This window comes from Octopus sinensis, linkage group LG25, assembly GCF_006345805.1.
Source record: "Octopus sinensis linkage group LG25, ASM634580v1, whole genome shotgun sequence".
Taxonomy (NCBI): Eukaryota; Metazoa; Mollusca; class Cephalopoda; order Octopoda; family Octopodidae; genus Octopus; species Octopus sinensis.
Window position 1 is genome coordinate 12,320,965 of NC_043021.1, and position 17,500 is coordinate 12,338,464.

Consider the following 17,500-nt stretch of genomic DNA (forward strand, 5'->3'; position numbering starts at 1 on the left):
TATTCACCTGTAATATAACTCATGACTTATGATGGAACATATATGTTGGTGGGTGGTAATTCTAGTTAGTAGGTATACAAGTATGGCGAATTTAACTACTTCTTGTACATTGAAAAAAGTGACGACTAGTCTTTTTACATACATACAGGTGCACATACACACATGCATACATACACATACATAGCAGGCTGCTTGCAGTTTCCATCTACCAAATCCATTCACAAGGCTTTGGTCACCTGAGGCTATATTAGAAGACATTTGCCCAAGGTGCTACACAGTGGGACTGAACCCAGAACCATGTAGTTCGTAAGCAAGCTTCGTACATCACAACCACACCTACAGCATTGTGGTGCACCTGAGCACTGTATACAATAATTTCATCATCATCATTATTATTATTATTATTATTATTATTATTATTATATGTATATATATAGATATATATATATATAGGACAGTCTTTATCCAGTTTCTGTCTAGCAAATCTAACTCACAAGTCCACTCACGAGGCTTTGGTCAGCCTAGGGACATAGTAACAAGCACAATGTGACACAGTGCAGCGTAATGCAGGCTTTTTGAACTCCAAGTTGAGTCCAGTCAATGGGTTTTCTGTCAATCCAGTTTTGCTAACAAGCCTTAAGTTTATATTTGACTTCCTGCTCATGAACCAATCTTCTTAACAACTCAACCATGCCTGTGTACTCTATTATATGTACACACACACACACACACACAAACATTTAGATGCATGCACGCATTTAGACACACATACACACACACATAGACATACAAACATTTAGACACACACACACATTTACACACCAAACATTTAGGCACAAACATGCACACAAACATTTAGACACACACACACATATATCCTCCTCCTCCTCATCATCATTATCATCATATCTGTTACTAGTATCTGAATCAGGCACAAAATGATGGATGTGTCACACAAACCAGTTTTTGTCATTGAGGTCTTAAGGTCATCAGCGGTCGCCACACCACTACCCTGCATCAGTATTTTGACCAAGTGTTTGGAAAGATGCCTATGGTCTCACCATATCGTGTGTCACTTCCCAGATGATGATTTGGCCGACAGTCAGCTCTGGGTGTTGCAGATGCTGCCCTGCAGGCTGCAGCAATCTTCTTCTTCTTGTCCTATTGGTCAATAGCGAAAATTTCACGATAGAGTTGGACATAGGTCATGTTATGCACACGCATATGTGTGTATGTGTGAGCATGCAGACATATCATACATATTGTGTGTGTGTATGTACATATATATATATATATATATATATATATATATATATATATATATATACAACGACCTCGAACACACAAGTGCAAACAAGGGAGTCAGAGAAAGGCAGAATGCCACTTATATCTGAACACTACTATAGAATATTCCTTTAAAAAACTTTTCTTCTAATTTTTCTAATTTAATTATTTAATCGTTACAGTTGAAAAGGTCTCAAAATGACCGAAACCGGTACTGAAAGATTCACTATAAAATTATTTTAGCATTTTCTATTTTTGACTTGTTTTTTTCATATATATCAACTCGTGTGTTCCTTTCCACCCTTATACATATATATATATATATATATTATTTTTTTAATTTATTATATAGAAGGAGCTTCTACAGGACTAGTACTGTTTCATTCAAGAGAAATCTTAGGAAAGCTATTAACAAGAATGTATTAGCATTTATACATTTAGGCAGGTTTAAAGGACGTGGTGGTGGGGGACTTATTTGGGGTAGGCATAGCGCAAAATATCATACTGGGGGAGTGGTCAAGGAGTCAGTGGTAAGTTAGATGAAAGAATAGATAAATAAAAAAATAAAATAAGAAATAAAAAATAAAAAATAAAAAATAAAAAATAAAAAAATAAAAAAATAAAAAAATAAAATGTGTGCACATACTTACATAAACACAATACATACACATATGTATATGTGTTTATGTAAGTATGTGCACACATTTATTTTTTATTTTTTTATTTTTTTATTTTTTTATTTTTTATTTTTTATTTTTTATTCTTATTTTATTTTTTTATTTATCTATTCTTTCATCTAACTTACAACTGACTCCTTGACCACTCCCCCAAGTATGAATTTTGCGCTATGCCTACCCCAAATAAGTCCCCCACCACCACTCCTTTAAACATGCCTAAATGTATAAATGCTAATACAATTCTTTTAAATAGCTTCCTGAAGATTTCTCTGAATGAAACAGTACTAGTCCTGTAGAAGCTCCTTCTATATAATAAATTAATTTTACTCTGCTATGTATTGAGTACCTTACTTACTGTGGTTAACCCCGGATCAACCCGGGGGACCTAAATTATATAATAATATATATATACACACATACAAACACATATATCCATGTGTGTGTATATATGCGTATGTGTACAAACACACACACACACTGAGTTCATATTCCACCAATACCAACACTGCTTTCATCCTTTTGGGGTTGATGAAATAAGTACCAGTTGAACATTAGGGGCAAAGTAATCAACTCCCCCCCCCCCTCTGAATTGCTCACCTTCTGCCAAATTTGAAAAATTTATTATTATTATTGAGTGAGAGAGCAGTGCATACCCTCAAAGTGACACTGGGGTACAATTATATGAAGCCCAATATACCCATCATGAATACCTATCTGATAAGGGTACACGAGGTACATGCATCACAATCATATGTACATGACATGGCAATCTCCTGTCAAGATAAACAGCACATGACCTTTTAGATGGGACCCAATTAGAATTTTCTTCAAGTTGAGTAGCCCATCCCACTCAAAAGGTCCCTGCATAAGGTTTTTTTAAGGATGTTGAACAAAACACCCATGTTTCCAGAAGTGAATTATTCAAACCCCAAAGAATTCCTCTCAACACATGGTTATGATGCTCCCTTACTACTTCTGCTCATGATCAGAGATGCACATATCATCAGTCGCCAAGGGACATGCTCAGCTGTTTAAAATCAAACATCTGACAAGCAAATCTGTGGTATTGAGCAGAATATTTGCTGTAGCCCATCTTTTATACCAAGACAAAACAATGTACATCATAACACGTCCAATCAGTTAAGATCAAAAGCCATGAGAGCCACTGCCTGGCACTGCATCAGAGCATTTATTATCATTATCATTATTATTATTATTATTATTATTGACAAAAGTTGCAAAGTGGCTTGAAGGTTGATATTTTTATGGATGGCATGATAAGTGACAAGCACACAACATGTACAAAACCTTCATCTTTTGAGTCACTTTGTGATTTCTGTTGATTAAATGTGTGTGTATAGAGAGATAAATAGATTATTATTATATAAAACAGTTTGATTTTGCTCCATGCAGCTTAAAGTTTTGTTTTGCAGGCCACTTTCGAGAAACGTAGCTCATTCAGGCGTAATTAACTGACTTTATGTCACATTGCTCCAGTCTACGCAGCTAAAAATGAGTAACAGCTGACTGATGATGCAGCCTGCTCTCTCTCTCTTCTCTCTCTCTCTCTCTCTCTCTCTCTCTCTCTCTCTCCCCTCTCTCTCTCTCTCTCCTAGTTGCTCTGTTGTCTTCAATATTCTGCTCTGTATGTGTTTGTGTGTCTTTGTGTCTGTTTGTCCCCCACCACTGCTTGACAACCAGTGTTGGTGTGTTTACATCCCTGTAATGTAGCAGTTTGGCAAAAAAAAAAAAATCAATAGAATAAGTACCAGGCTTTAAAAACATATATTGAGGTTGGTTCATTCGACTAAAGATTCTTCAAGGCAGTGCTCTAGCATGGCCACAGTCTAATGCCTGAAACAAGTAAAAGGAAAGATATATGTGTATATGTATTTGTTCATTTATTTATATGCGTGTGTGTGTGTGTTGTGTGTATTTCATTTATATTTATATATTATTTATTCATTTGCGTACATAATGATTACCGTAAATCCCCGAGTATAGTCCGCCCTTGAGTATAATACGCAGGGGATTTTTAGGGGGCTGTACCTCTGAAAAACCTAAACCTTGTGTATAATACGCACCCCTTCTCTAACTTTAGTCAAGGAGGTCTATATAACGTCCTTGGTATGTAAAACTGCATACGGTTAACGTCCTTTATTATTATTGTATATATAACACAATGCAAACGTGTAGCTTTTTTGTGCATTTTGTTTGCAGAAAATAAAGAAATAACAGTAATAACGTTTAATAAATGTTGCTTACTGCAAGTTATGGATGATTCTTTTATGACTTTATTGCTTTCAGGCTTAGCTTGAGGTATTTTCGCACCCAACATCACAAAATGCATCTGAATAAACATTGTTGGACAGCAAATAGAGACTCAGACATTGCTTAGAAAATAATTTTCATTTTTAACGTCGTATATAGTACACACTAGAGATTTTGACCTTTAAATTTTGGGAAAAAAATGCAGATTATACTCGAGGATATACGGTAGTTAAAAGACCTAGTAACCCTTTCGTTACTGTATTTTGAGATGCTCTGTGTTTCTTTCAATTACTTTAAATATAACAAAAAATTTAGTAAAATGACTTAGTTATCATTAAGTTAGTGTTAGGAACGTAAATTGTGACTAAGGTTTGGTGGAACATTTTAACTCAAAACTTATGAAAGCAAGACATTTGTACTACAGAGCCAGAGCCAGTTTCAGACAGGTTGGTTATGCAAGGGTTACTCTTTTACTTGTTTCAGCCATTTGACTGTGGCCACGCTGGAGCACCGCCTTTAGTCGAGCAAATCGACCACAGGACTTATTGTTTGGAAGCTTAGTACTTATTCTATCGCTCTCTTTTGCCGAACTGCTAAGTTACGGGGACGTAAACACACCAGCATCGGTTGTCAAGCAATGTTGGGGGACAAACATACACACGCACATACATATATATATCTATATATATATATATATATATATATATAATATATATATACATACATACATACATATATATAATATATATATATATACATACATACATATACATACATATATACATATATATATATATACATACATATATACATATATATATATATATATATATATATATATATATATATATATACATACATACATACATATATACGACGAGCTTCTTTCAGTTTCTGTCTCCCAATCCACTCACAAGGCTTTGGTCGACTCGAGGCTATAATAGAAGACACTTGCCCAAGGTGCCATGCAGTGGGACTGAACCCAGAACCATGTGGTTTGTAAGCAAGCTACTTACCACAAAGCCAGTCCTGCGCAATTTTTTCTGTGCAGTTAGAAGACAAAATATGTCTGGATGAGGAATGTGTTAAAATCTAAAAACAGCAAGCAAGGAACATAACTCTAATAACATCAACTAACCCAGTTAGAAGTGGGTCTCAGTATCAGGTATTGCCATCATGATATTGTATATCATCATCTTTAAACCAACTGAGGGGGAGTAACAGACATGTTTCAGTCTTATTAGGTTTCCTCTGCAATGCATATTAAAAGGAAAAAAAAAGAAAAAAATCATCTTAATTATATTGCAAAAATTATTAGAACACATAGGGAGTTTGCTCATTAGGCCTACAGCCATGAAGTGGGTTAATGAATTTGAAACATTTCTGGTCCCTATTTGCCCTTGTTTATCATTCTGAAATGTTGAGATGCTTTTACTAGCACTCTAATTCTCTGTCTGTCTGTCTCTCTCTCTCTCTCTCTCTCTCTCTCTCTCTCTCTCTCTCTCTCTCTCTCTCTCTCTCTCTCTCTCTCTCCATTTTGCCCACCTCCTGTAGAAAATATGCAGGTATTTTTAGCATATTGTGTTATTATTAGTCAGTATATATATCCTTGAAAGCCTTCAGGAATATTTCTGGTATTCCACAGATATTTCTAGGCTGGGCTACAGAGGGAAAAGGTTACCACGTGGTAGCGCACGTGTGTGTGTGTTGTTGTTGTTCTTGTTCTTGTTCTTGTTCACTTGCTTAGAAATTCTGTTGAGCCTGTGAAGTGCTTCTTTACTCCTGACTTTTATGTTTCTTCTGAATGTATTCATCATCTTTGTCATTTGTCATCATCATCATCGTCATCATCACTGTCGTCATTACCATCATCACCAGCACCACCATCATAATCATCATTGTTATCATCAACATCGTTTATCATCACTATTGCCAACATGACTGCCATCTCCATCACCCACTTCCTCCTCCTCATCATCATCATCACTGTCGTCATTACCACCACCACCACCACCACCACCACCACTGTTTTCATCATCACCAGCACCTCCATCATAATTGTCATTCTCACCACCACCACCACCACCACCACCAATGCCATCATTATCATCATCATCATCATTATCATCACCATTGCCAACATGACAGCCATATCCATCACCCTCCTCCTCCTCCTCTTCCTCCTCCTCATCATCATCATCATGTGAAGAGTACATGCACTTTTCTCTCCTGGATGCCTTCTGCAGCTCTCAAGTAGTGTATTTAGTTATGAGCTTCTTTTTCCTCTTTTCCTTACTCTGAGTGTGTGTGAGTGAGGAATGTATGTATGTATGTATGTATGTATGTACATGTGAGCATCAGCTCCGTTTGTGCCCAGTCACATGCTACCACCACCCTCCCTCTAACTGTCAGTTATCACCACCTCTCCCCAAGCCACGTGTTAGGAACATTCATCACTCCCTCTTACCATTGTTCATCTCAGTTAATACCCATCACTCTCTATCTGTCACTCTCTCTCCCTCTCTCTCTTTCTTTCAACTCCTCCTCCTTGTCTACTCTGTTTCTATCCCTATACCATCATCAGAGTGAAGGTGCATGGCTCAGTGGTTAGAGTGTCAAGCTTACAATCGTGAGGTTGTGAGTTCAATTCCTGGCTGGGCTGCGTGTTGTGTTCTTGAACAAGACTCTTTATTTCATGTTACTCCAGTCCACTCAGCTGTAGAAATGAGTTGCGACGTCACTTGTGCCAGGCTGTATCGGCCCCTTTGCCTTTGCCTTTCCCTTGGATAACATCGGTGGCGTGCAGGGGGGAGGCTGGTGTGCATGGGTGATTGCTGGTCTTCCATTAACAACCTTGCCCGGACTTGTGCCTGGAAGGGCTTTACTCTTTACCATCATCAGCAACATCATCAGTGCCACTTCTATCACCATCATCACCATAACTAGTGCTGCTGTCAAAATACGTCCTGTAAAGTGGTTGACCAACAAGCATGGGCAATGTAGGGTCTGGTGCACCCTTTGGTCTTCCCAAGGACACGACAACCTACCAAGTGCTGGTGCCATGATAAAATGCTCCCAGAACACTCTGTAAAGTGGTGGATGTTAGGAAGGGGATCAGACTATAGAAATAAAACCAAAACATTGAAAGTGAGACTTGGAACTGTGACCGTCTTGTAGAGTTGCAATTTTGACCATACATACATACACACACACATATATATACCATATAAACATATAGTCATAAACATATACATATATGCATACATATGTGTAGTACATTCATAAATATATATTTACATACATAAATGCATACACTTGTACATATGTACATTGCTGAGTGCAAACACAACAGGTTGGATATCGGTGTCTTAGACAGACGAGAAAAAGTATGTGCTGTCACAAGATCTCTTCGAAAATCAAAGAGTTGCAATTTTCAATAAAAATTGACAGACTGTAGCAACCTTTCCTATCCATCCTACTATGGAAGGCAATTGTAAAATGGTAGTGGTGTTAGTTGTTGTTGTTTACGAAGAATCTGGATACTTTCTGTAAGCGCTATTTTCTGGACTATATCTCTAGAAGGACTCCTGACCAGTTCTTCCAATTCTTTTCTGCTGTATTCCCATTTGGGCAGTCCCATTACAACTGAGCGCATATTCTACATTCTTGCAGTTTCAGTCTCTGGTTCTTTATATTTGTTGTTGTTGTCGTCATCGTTGTCATCATCATCATCATCATCAAGGCTGCAAGCTGGCAGAATCATTAGCACACTGGATGAAATGCTTAGCAGTATTTCATCCATCATTACATTCTGAATTCAAATTCTGCTGAGGATGACTTTGCCTTTCATCCTTTCGAGGTCAATAAAATAAGTACCAGTTACATACTGGGGGGGGGGGGGGGTCAATGTAATCGACTTAATCCCTTCTTCCAAATTTGAGGCCTTGTGCTTCCAGTAGAAAGGATCATCATCATCATCATCATCATCATTGTTAAGGCAGTGAGCTGACAGAATCATAGCCATACCAGACAAAACACTTCGCAGCATTTCTTCTGACTTTGTCTTCTGAGTTCAAATTCTGTCATGCTTTATTTTACCTTTCATCCTTTCGATGTTGGTAAAATAAGTACCAGTGAAATGCTGGGGTTGATGTAATCAGCTAGCCCCCCTACACTAAAAAATTTAAAGTTTTATGCCTACATTTGAAACTATTATTTGTTATTTCGTGCTTATAACAGACTCTTTACTCTTCACTCTGTTACTTGTTTCAGTCATTTGACTGCAGCCATGCTGGAGCACTGCCTTTAATCGAGCAACTCGACCCCGGGACTTATTCTTTTGTAAGCCCAGTACTTATTCTATCGGTCTCTTTTGCCGAACCGACTAAGTAATGGGGACATAAACACACCAGCATCGGTTGACAAGCAATGCTAGGGGGGAAACCACACACAAACACACACACACATATATATATATATATATATATATATATATATATATACACAATATATACGCGGCTCTTTTAGTTTCCATCTACCAAATCCACTCACAAGGCTTTGGTCGGCCCGAGGCTATAGTAGAAGACACTTGCCCAAGGTGCCACGCGGTGGGACTGAACCCGGAACCATGTGGTTGGTAAACAGGCTACTTACCACACAGCCACTCCTTGCCAATGTTTATCAAATTGTCCAAGCAATGAATGGTTTAAGGATCTGGGACTGTGTCCTTCTGAAATCAGAAGCAAATATGTTTTGGGAATATTGAAAATGCTGCTAGTGCAAATCAAAGAAAATTTCTGGTGGGTGTGAAGAAAAATAACTTGGATGCCGTGACTCCCATAAATAGCATTGGGAACAGGATATACACTGAGGGACCAAAATATTTCAACTCACTTTGTGCTAGGATTAAAATCTAGAGATATCACATGATGGACATTATGGATCACAGACACTTGTCTGTGTGTGACATATATGTAGGAGTGGGTATATGTGTGTAATGTGTGTGTATAGGTATGTGGATCAATATATATGTGTGTATGAATATGCGTGTTTATATATCTATATATGTGTGTGTGTGTACATATGTATGTGTGTGTTTGTATGTATGTATCGATGTCTATATATGTGTATTTATAGATGTGTGCATGTGTGTGTGTGTGTGTGTGTGTGTGCATGTGTACATGCATGCCTGTATGTCTGTGTGTGACTTATGTGTAGGAGTGGGTATATGTGAGTAATGCATGAGAGTATGTGTATGTGTATCAATATATATTTGTGTATATGTGTGTTTATATATCTATATGTGTGTGTACATAAATATGTGTGTGTGTTTATATGTATCTATCGATGTGTATATATGTGTATTTATAGATGTGTACATATGCATGTGTGTGTGTGTGCGTGTGTACATGAATGACTGTATGTCTGTGTATGACATATATGTAAGGAGTGAGTATATGTGTGTAATGCATGAGTGTATCAATATATATGTGTGTGTATGAATATGTGCTTATATATCTATATGTGTGTGTATATATGTATGTGTGTGTTTATATGTGTGTATGTATATATGTGTTTATATATCTATATGTGTGTGTGTACATATGTATGTGTGTGTGTTTATATGTATGTACCGATGTGTATATATGTGTATTTATAGATATATAAACACACATATACATACATACATATAAACACACACATACATATATACACACACACATATAGATATATAAACACATATTCATACACACACATATATATTGATACACTCATGCATTACACACATATACGCACTCCTACATATATGTCACACACAAACATACAGTCATTCATGTACATATGCACACACACACACACACATGCATGTGTACACATCTATAAATACACATATATACACACCGATACATACATATAAAGTATGTTTGTGTGTGTGTATGTATGTATCTGTTCTTGGCTGTCTCAACAGAAGAATATTCACCAAAGAGGCAAGCCATTACTTTTCAACGAGTTTTATATTTTAACTCATTATTATACATTGATATATTCCAATATATTCCCAACTCGTGTCCTTATCTTGGTTGCCGTAGAAACAGAATTAAGTGACTGTAACAGCCATGATGGAAGACACAAATCTAAATATATATCCAAGTAATGAAATAACGAAGATAATACTTTCTGTATTGGTCGCATGGCCAGCAATTTTTTTTGGCTGGGAGGTGATTGTTGATTGCATTGACCCCCCACTGGTGCTCAACCGGTATTTATTTTATCGTTCTTGAAAGGATGAACGGCTAAGTTCACCTTGGTTACATTTCAATTCAAAGTATAAAGAGCTGGAAGGAATACTGCTAAGCATCTTGTCTGGCTTGCTAATGGTTCTTATTTCTTTGTTGCCCACAAGGGGCCACACACAGAGGGGACAAACAAGGACAGACAAAGGGATTAAGTCAATTATATCAACCTCATCATCATCATCATCATTGTTCGACCGTGGTCGAGACAATGGAATTTTCCATGCTACGCCAGACTTCCTGGTCCATCATAGCATTATGGAGGTCCTGTTGCTGGATGCCTGTATCCCTGGAGATTACATCAAGGTAGGAGAGTGTGTGCCCTCTGGTATTGCGAGTAGATGGCTTCCAGAGGAGAAGAGTAGAAATTGCCTCGTTTTCAGCTCTACTTATTTAATCGGCCCCGAAAGGATGAAAGGCAAAGTCGACCTCAGCAGAATTTGAACTCAGAACACAGCGGCAGACGAAGTACCACTAATCATTTCGCCCAGTGTGTTAACGATTCTGCCAGCTCGCTGCCATTTTGTCTGGCTTGCTAATGGTTCTGCTAGCTCACTACCCTTAATTAATTATTTCTAATTTCGGCACAAGGTTGGCTCTTTTGAGGGGAAGGATAAGTCGGTTGCTTGACTGGTATTAATACTTTATTTTATTGACCTCAAAAGCACGAAAGGATAAGTTTACCTTGGAGGGATTTGAACTCAGAATGTACTCGCTTGAAGAAATGCTGCAAAGTATTGTGTCTTGCACACTAACACTTCTGCCACCTCAGTACCTTAATAATAATAATGATGATCCTTCCTGCAATAGGCACAAAGCCTGAAGTTGTAAGGAAGGGGCTTGTTGATTACATTGACCCCAGTACTCAGCTGGTATTTATTTTATCAGCCTCAAAATGATGAACGGCAAAGTTGACCATGGAAGAATTTAAATTTAGAATGTAAAGAGAACTACTACTAATTCCTTCTGTGATATATATTAGTAAGGAAATTCATTGCCCATGTGTTTTGTTTAATTTCAGTAATAACCAAAGATTTGTAAGGGTTTATTAGTGAAATAACTAAATTTTCCTTCATGAAATTGATGTTTGGAGCACGATTTGATCAAAAGTTTTCTTTAACCCTCTTGGGATACCCAGGTTGATTGGTTGGCCCAAGTGATACAAGCTGAAAGGACTTTGAAGCCAATCCATCAGCCCAATGGAACAAATGTTGTGATTAGTTGGTTTCAGAGTTTAATAGCTAATCAGAGACCTTCTTTCAAAAAAATTTTGGTCTCTTTGGCTACACATACCAAAACACCATGTGTCTCAAAAGGGTTAGATTATAAGAACAGGTTGCAACTTTAATGTAAACTCTTCAAAACTCATAATTTTGTATCATGGACTCTAGCTTAGTTGAGTTGTTTTTAAAAGGACTAATAAATACTTCCAACTGGCAGTTATTATCAGAGAAACAGGGGCTACTTTTGGTGGGTTTGTGTCAAAACAGTTAATAAATACATACGATTGATGGTTTTGTATTGTAGAATGAAGGGCTGATTTTGGTAGGTTTGTGTGAAAAGGGTTAATAAACACCTGCAACTGATGATTTTTGTATCATAGAATCGGGTGTGGCTTTTGGTGGATTCATGCCAAAGGTGTTAATAAAATACCTGCAATGATTTATTGCTTTGACATTAACTGCATTACAGCATCGGCCTCTCCCCGTTACACCCATCAGTCTAGGAAAACTCAAAAAGGAATATGGAGTGCATTGTAAAAAAAAATTAATAAAATAAAATAAAGCAAAGCGAAACAAATCTAATGAATATAAATACTATGTTCTGTTCTGTGAAACTTTATCAGATTCTCAGAGAAACTATTCCCCTGCGATTCTCGATAAGCCATTCTTGCTAGAGATTTCTAAATACATGATTTCTGTTGAAATTTTTGATTCATAAACAAAGCATTTGATCAAGGTGCAGCACCAACAGCAACAACACCAGGAAGTTGTAGAGTTGTAGATAAGCTGCAGTTGTGTGTGGTTTTGGTGGCATCCATCCAAAGTTTTGTGCAGTGGCTCGCTGAATTTTCTATCAGGTTGCGCCATCAAGTTTTGTTCTGCTGATATATATCCAGCTTATGCCAGGTTTCCTATGCTTAATCATTGACATCTGGCGGCAGTGGTGGTGACAGCAGTGGTGGTGGTGGCAGCGGCAGTGGTGGTGGTGGCAGCAGCAGTGGTGGTGGTGGAGGCAGTGGTGGTTGGGAGGGCGGTGGTGGTGGTGGCGGCGGAAGTGGTGGCGGAAGTGGTGGTGGCAGTGGCAGTGGTGGTGGTGGTGATGGTGGTAGCAGCAGTGGTGGTTGTGATGGCGGCGGCAGTGGTGGCGGTGGCAGTGGTAGTGGCGGCAGTGGTTGCGGTGGCAGTGGTAGTGGTGGTGGTAGTGGTAGTGGCGAGGGCAGTGGTGGTGGTGGTGGTGGCAGCAGTGGTGGTGGCAGGGGCAGTGGTGGTGGCAGCAGCAGTGGTGGTTGTGAGGGCGGCAGTGATGGCGGTGGCAGTGGTAGTGGCGGCAGTGGTGGTGGTAGTGGCGAGGGCAGTGATGGTGGTGGTGGTGGTGGTGGCAGCAGTGGTGGTCGCAGGGGCAGTGGTGGTGGCAGCAGCAGTGGTGGTTGTGAGGGCGGCAGTGATGGCGGCGGCAGTGGTGGCAGTGGTAGTGGCGGCAGTGGTGGTGGTAGTGGTAGTGGCGAGGGCAGTAATGGTGGTGGTGGTGGCAGCAGTGGTGGTCGCAGGGGCAGTGGTGGTGGGTGGGGGTGTTGTCGAAAACTTTCAGAACATTTTATATTCTCTTTACCTTTTATTCCCTTCCTTGTTTCAGTCGTTGGACTGTGACCATGCTGGGGCACATCACCTTGAAGGGTTTTTAGTTGAACAAATCAACCTCAGGATTTTTTTTTCTTTGTAAAGCCTGGTTACTTATTCAATCGGTTTCTTTTGCCGAACTGCTAAGTTATGGGGACGTAAATACACGAACACCAGTTGTCAAATGGTAGCGGTGGGACACACACACACACATATATATATATACATGCTGGACTTCTTTCAGTTTCCATCTACCAAATCCACTCATAAGGCTTTGGTCAGTCCAAGGTTATAGCAGAAGGTGCCACGCAGTGAGGCTGAACCCGGAACCATGTGGTTGGGAAGCAAACTTTTTTTACCATACAGCCACACCTGCACTTATATATCATTTAGCATTTTTTCTTGTTGTTGTTGTTTTGTTGTTGCTACCCACCACTCTGAAGCACCAGACTAGTGTTCGTACATGAAAGAGATCTAAAAATAATAATTTTAAAAAAAAAGAAAGAAAATTTGCGAAATTTTATTGATTGCTCGTCGTATGTTGATTACGCATGTAAGTTTTTTTGATAATTTAATAATTGGTAGTAAGAGTGTATTGTCGATACGGCTTGTGGTGGAGTCATGGAAAAAGAGGTGTTGCTTTGTGACGGTGCAGTGCTATCAGTTGATAACACATGACTGCTAAAATCTGGCGCTGCTTTCTGTTTATTCTCTCAGAAACTACCGTCTTCAGTTTAATTAAATATATTCGTATCAGTAGCACCGTAGAAAAAAAAAACAGAAAAAAATTGGAGGATATACTTTTTTTTAATCTTTTCTTGTATTTGTTCTTGTCGTTGGACCGTGGCCATGCTGGGGCACTGCCTTGATTAATTTTAGTCAAACAAATTGACCCCAGTGCTTGTTTTGTTTTCTTTTTTGTTTTTTTTTTAAAGCCTGATATTTATTCTGTTGGTCTATTTGGCTGAACTGCTTAGTTATGGATGGGGACATAAATACTCCAACACTGGTTGTCAAGCAGTGGTGGGGAATGAACTCACACACACACACACACATTTATACAATGGACTTTTTTTCAGTTTTTGTCTACCAAATCCACCCAGGGCTCTGATTGGTCCGAGGCTATAGTAGAAGATACTAGCCCAAATTGCCATGCAGTGGGACTGAACCTGGAACCATATAGCTGAGAAGCAAACTTCTTACCTCACAGCCACACTTGTGTCTTTCTTTTTAATTGTTTTTTTTTCATTTTTTTCACAACTTTTACTCTTTTACTTGTTTCAGTCATTTGACTGCGGCCATGCTGGAGCACCGCCTTTAATCGAGCAAATTGACCTCAGAACTTATTCTTTGTAAGCCTAGTACTTATTCTATTGGTCTCTTTTGACGAACTGCTAAGTTACAGGGACGTAAACACACCAGCATCGGTTGTCAGGCGATGTTGGGGGAACAAACACAGACACACAAACATACATACACACACACGCACGCACACACACATATACATATATACAACAGGCTTCTTTCAGTTTCTGTCTACCAAATCCACTCACAAGTCTTTGGTCGCCCCGAGGCTATAGTAGAAGACACTTGCCCAAGGTGCCATGTAGTGGGACTGAACCCGGAACCATGTGGTTGGTAAGCAAGCTACTTACCTCACAGCCACTCCTACGCTTACCAAGATATTAGAGAACAATATCTTGGTAGAGGATCTTGGAAAGAAGTAAAAACAGCTATCTCTTCATCAAGATTACCCCACCCTCTTCTTTTGGCAGGAAAGGGAAGGCAGTTTTCCTCTGTCTGGTGGCCATCATAAAAGAGGTAGTGTGGTGGATGAGGCTGCAAGGACTGTTGACAGATCCTTTCTGCTTTGGTCAGACCCTCATCAACTTTTTCAAATTCCACTTGTAAAGGAAAGTAAGGATAGCGAGGGAAGTCCTCCCCCCCCCCAGTATTTTTGTTTAAAGGTGGGTGAATGTGGCATGGATGGCCCATGTGGATAGGCCTACTCTCAACATATGTTTGTAAGCCGGAGGAGTTGAGAAGGGGAGAGGCACCTCCTGAAGGTGTCCTTGGCAGTCATGGTGATCAGGACGTGTGGAGTTCCTTGGTTGTCCCTGGGTGGAACTCCCTACCCCTTTTGGGGAATTTTATTGTTGAATTTTTGTTGTTAACTGTTTTTGTTTTAATTTTATACACAAATTTTTGTGTTAAGCCCCACTTGTCCCTTATGTTGTTTTGTCCATTTCTGTTTTGTGTTTCGTCCTTTTGGCCAATAAATGAAAGATCATTGTTATTATTATTATTATTATTATTATTAAGTTGGTGAGCTGGGAGAATCGTTACACACTGGGCAGAATGTTTAGCGGCATTTTGTCTGCCTTTATGTCCTGAGTTCAAATTCTGCCAAGGTCAACTTTGCCTTTCTTCTTTTTGGTGTCAGTAAAATAAATATTGGGGTTAGATGTAATCAACTAGCCCCCTCCTCCCAAAGTTTCAAGCCTTGTGACTATAGCAGAAAGGACTATTAGTATTATTATCATCATTATTATTATTATTATTATTATTGAGTGAGAGAGCAGTTCATGCCATCAAAGTGACACTGGGGTAAAATATACGAAGCCCAATATACCCATCATGACTACCCGTCTGATAAAGGTACACCAGGCACATGCATCACAACCATATGTGCGCGACATGGTGATCTCATATCAAGATAAACAGCACATGACCTTGCAGGTGGGGCCCAGTTAGAATTTTCTTCAGGTTGAGTAGCCCATCCCGCTCAAACGGTCCCTGAATAAGGGTTGTTTAAGGATGTTGAAAGAACCACCTATGTTTCCAGAGGTGAACTCTCAACACATGGCTATGATGCTCCCCCACTACTTCTGCTCGTGATCAGAGATGCACATATCGTCAGCCACTAAGGGACATGCTCAACTGGTTAAGGTCAAACAACTGACAAGCAAATCTGTGGTATTGAGCAGAATATTTGCTGTAGCCCATCTTTTATACCAAGACAAAGGTATTGAGCAGAATATTTGCTGTAGCCCATCTTTTATACCAAGACAAAAGGTATTGAGCAGAATATTTGCTGTAGCCCATCTTTTATACCAAGACAAAAGTATTGAGCAGAATATTTGCTGTAGCCCATCTTTTATACCAAGACTGTTATTATTATTATTCACAAAATTACTTCAGTTGTGTTGCTTTACAAATGCAATCAAACTATGCTTTAAATCCAGTTTTCAACCAGTTATGTTTTGATATAAATTAGATTGGCAAGGTTTCTATCTTTCAGTTAGTATTTAGAAATGTCTGCTATTGATCCGTCTGCTGCCACCGTCTTTCTTCCCCCGCGCACACATACCGACTGGCCATGTCTTTCACACTCAATCTCCTCCTCTCTCCCTCACTCATCCCTCTCTTCCTCTCCCCCCCCCTCTCTCTCTCTGCCTGCATCTAATGTATAATTTTTTCTTCTTTTCTTTTTCCAACTTCGCATTGTGCATCCAGCAAGTTCCTCTTTAAATTCTGCCCATGTTTCTCAATGCACCACATCCGACATCGCATTTCTTATACGTGGCTTCTAATCCTCCTGTTATATGGAAAAATAATCTCTTGATTGAGAAAGAAACCATCCGTTTCTCCAAACTATAATCTCCTTACTTTTTTCCTCTTCTCTTTTTTTTTTCTTTTTCATCTTTTGTTTTCTTTCTGTTCTTTTCCATCCTAATTTTCACTGCATATTTATTCCAATCCTCTTGTTCTTTCCTTCTTTCTTTCTGTCTTTCTTTCTTTCTTTCCTTCTTTCCTTCTGTCTTTCTTTTTTTCCCTTCCTTCTTTCTTTCTTTCCTTCCTTCTTTCTTTCTGTCTTTCTTATTTCCTTTCTTTCTTTCTTTCTTCGCTCTCTCTCTTTCTTAATTTCTTTCATGTTTGCCTTTCTCTTCCCTCTCTTTCTTTCCTGTATGTTCTTCCCTCTATTTTTCTTTGTTAATTCTTTTTCTTTCTTCTTGTTCTTTCTTATATAAAGTTATTACAGCCGAGTGATATTTATTTATTTTCTTCTTTTTTCTTTTTTTCTTTTGCAAGGATTACATAAAGAAAATACTTCATATACTGATGACCAACGACT

At 38.8% G+C, this 17,500-nt stretch overlaps 1 protein-coding gene across 3 annotated transcripts in view; it reads left to right on the plus strand.

The window, feature by feature from the left end:
- Positions 1 to 17,500, plus strand: part of LOC115224240 (NAD(+) hydrolase sarm1) — a 200,610-nt gene that overhangs the window by 40,757 nt on the left and 142,353 nt on the right. For all 3 annotated transcript variants that reach the window (XM_029795038.2, XM_029795036.2, XM_029795037.2), the window contains exon 2: positions 17,458 to 17,500. This exon is cut by the window's right edge and continues 1,600 nt beyond it. The gene's annotated coding sequence lies outside the window, so the exon portion shown is untranslated. The remainder of the gene's footprint in view (positions 1 to 17,457) is intronic.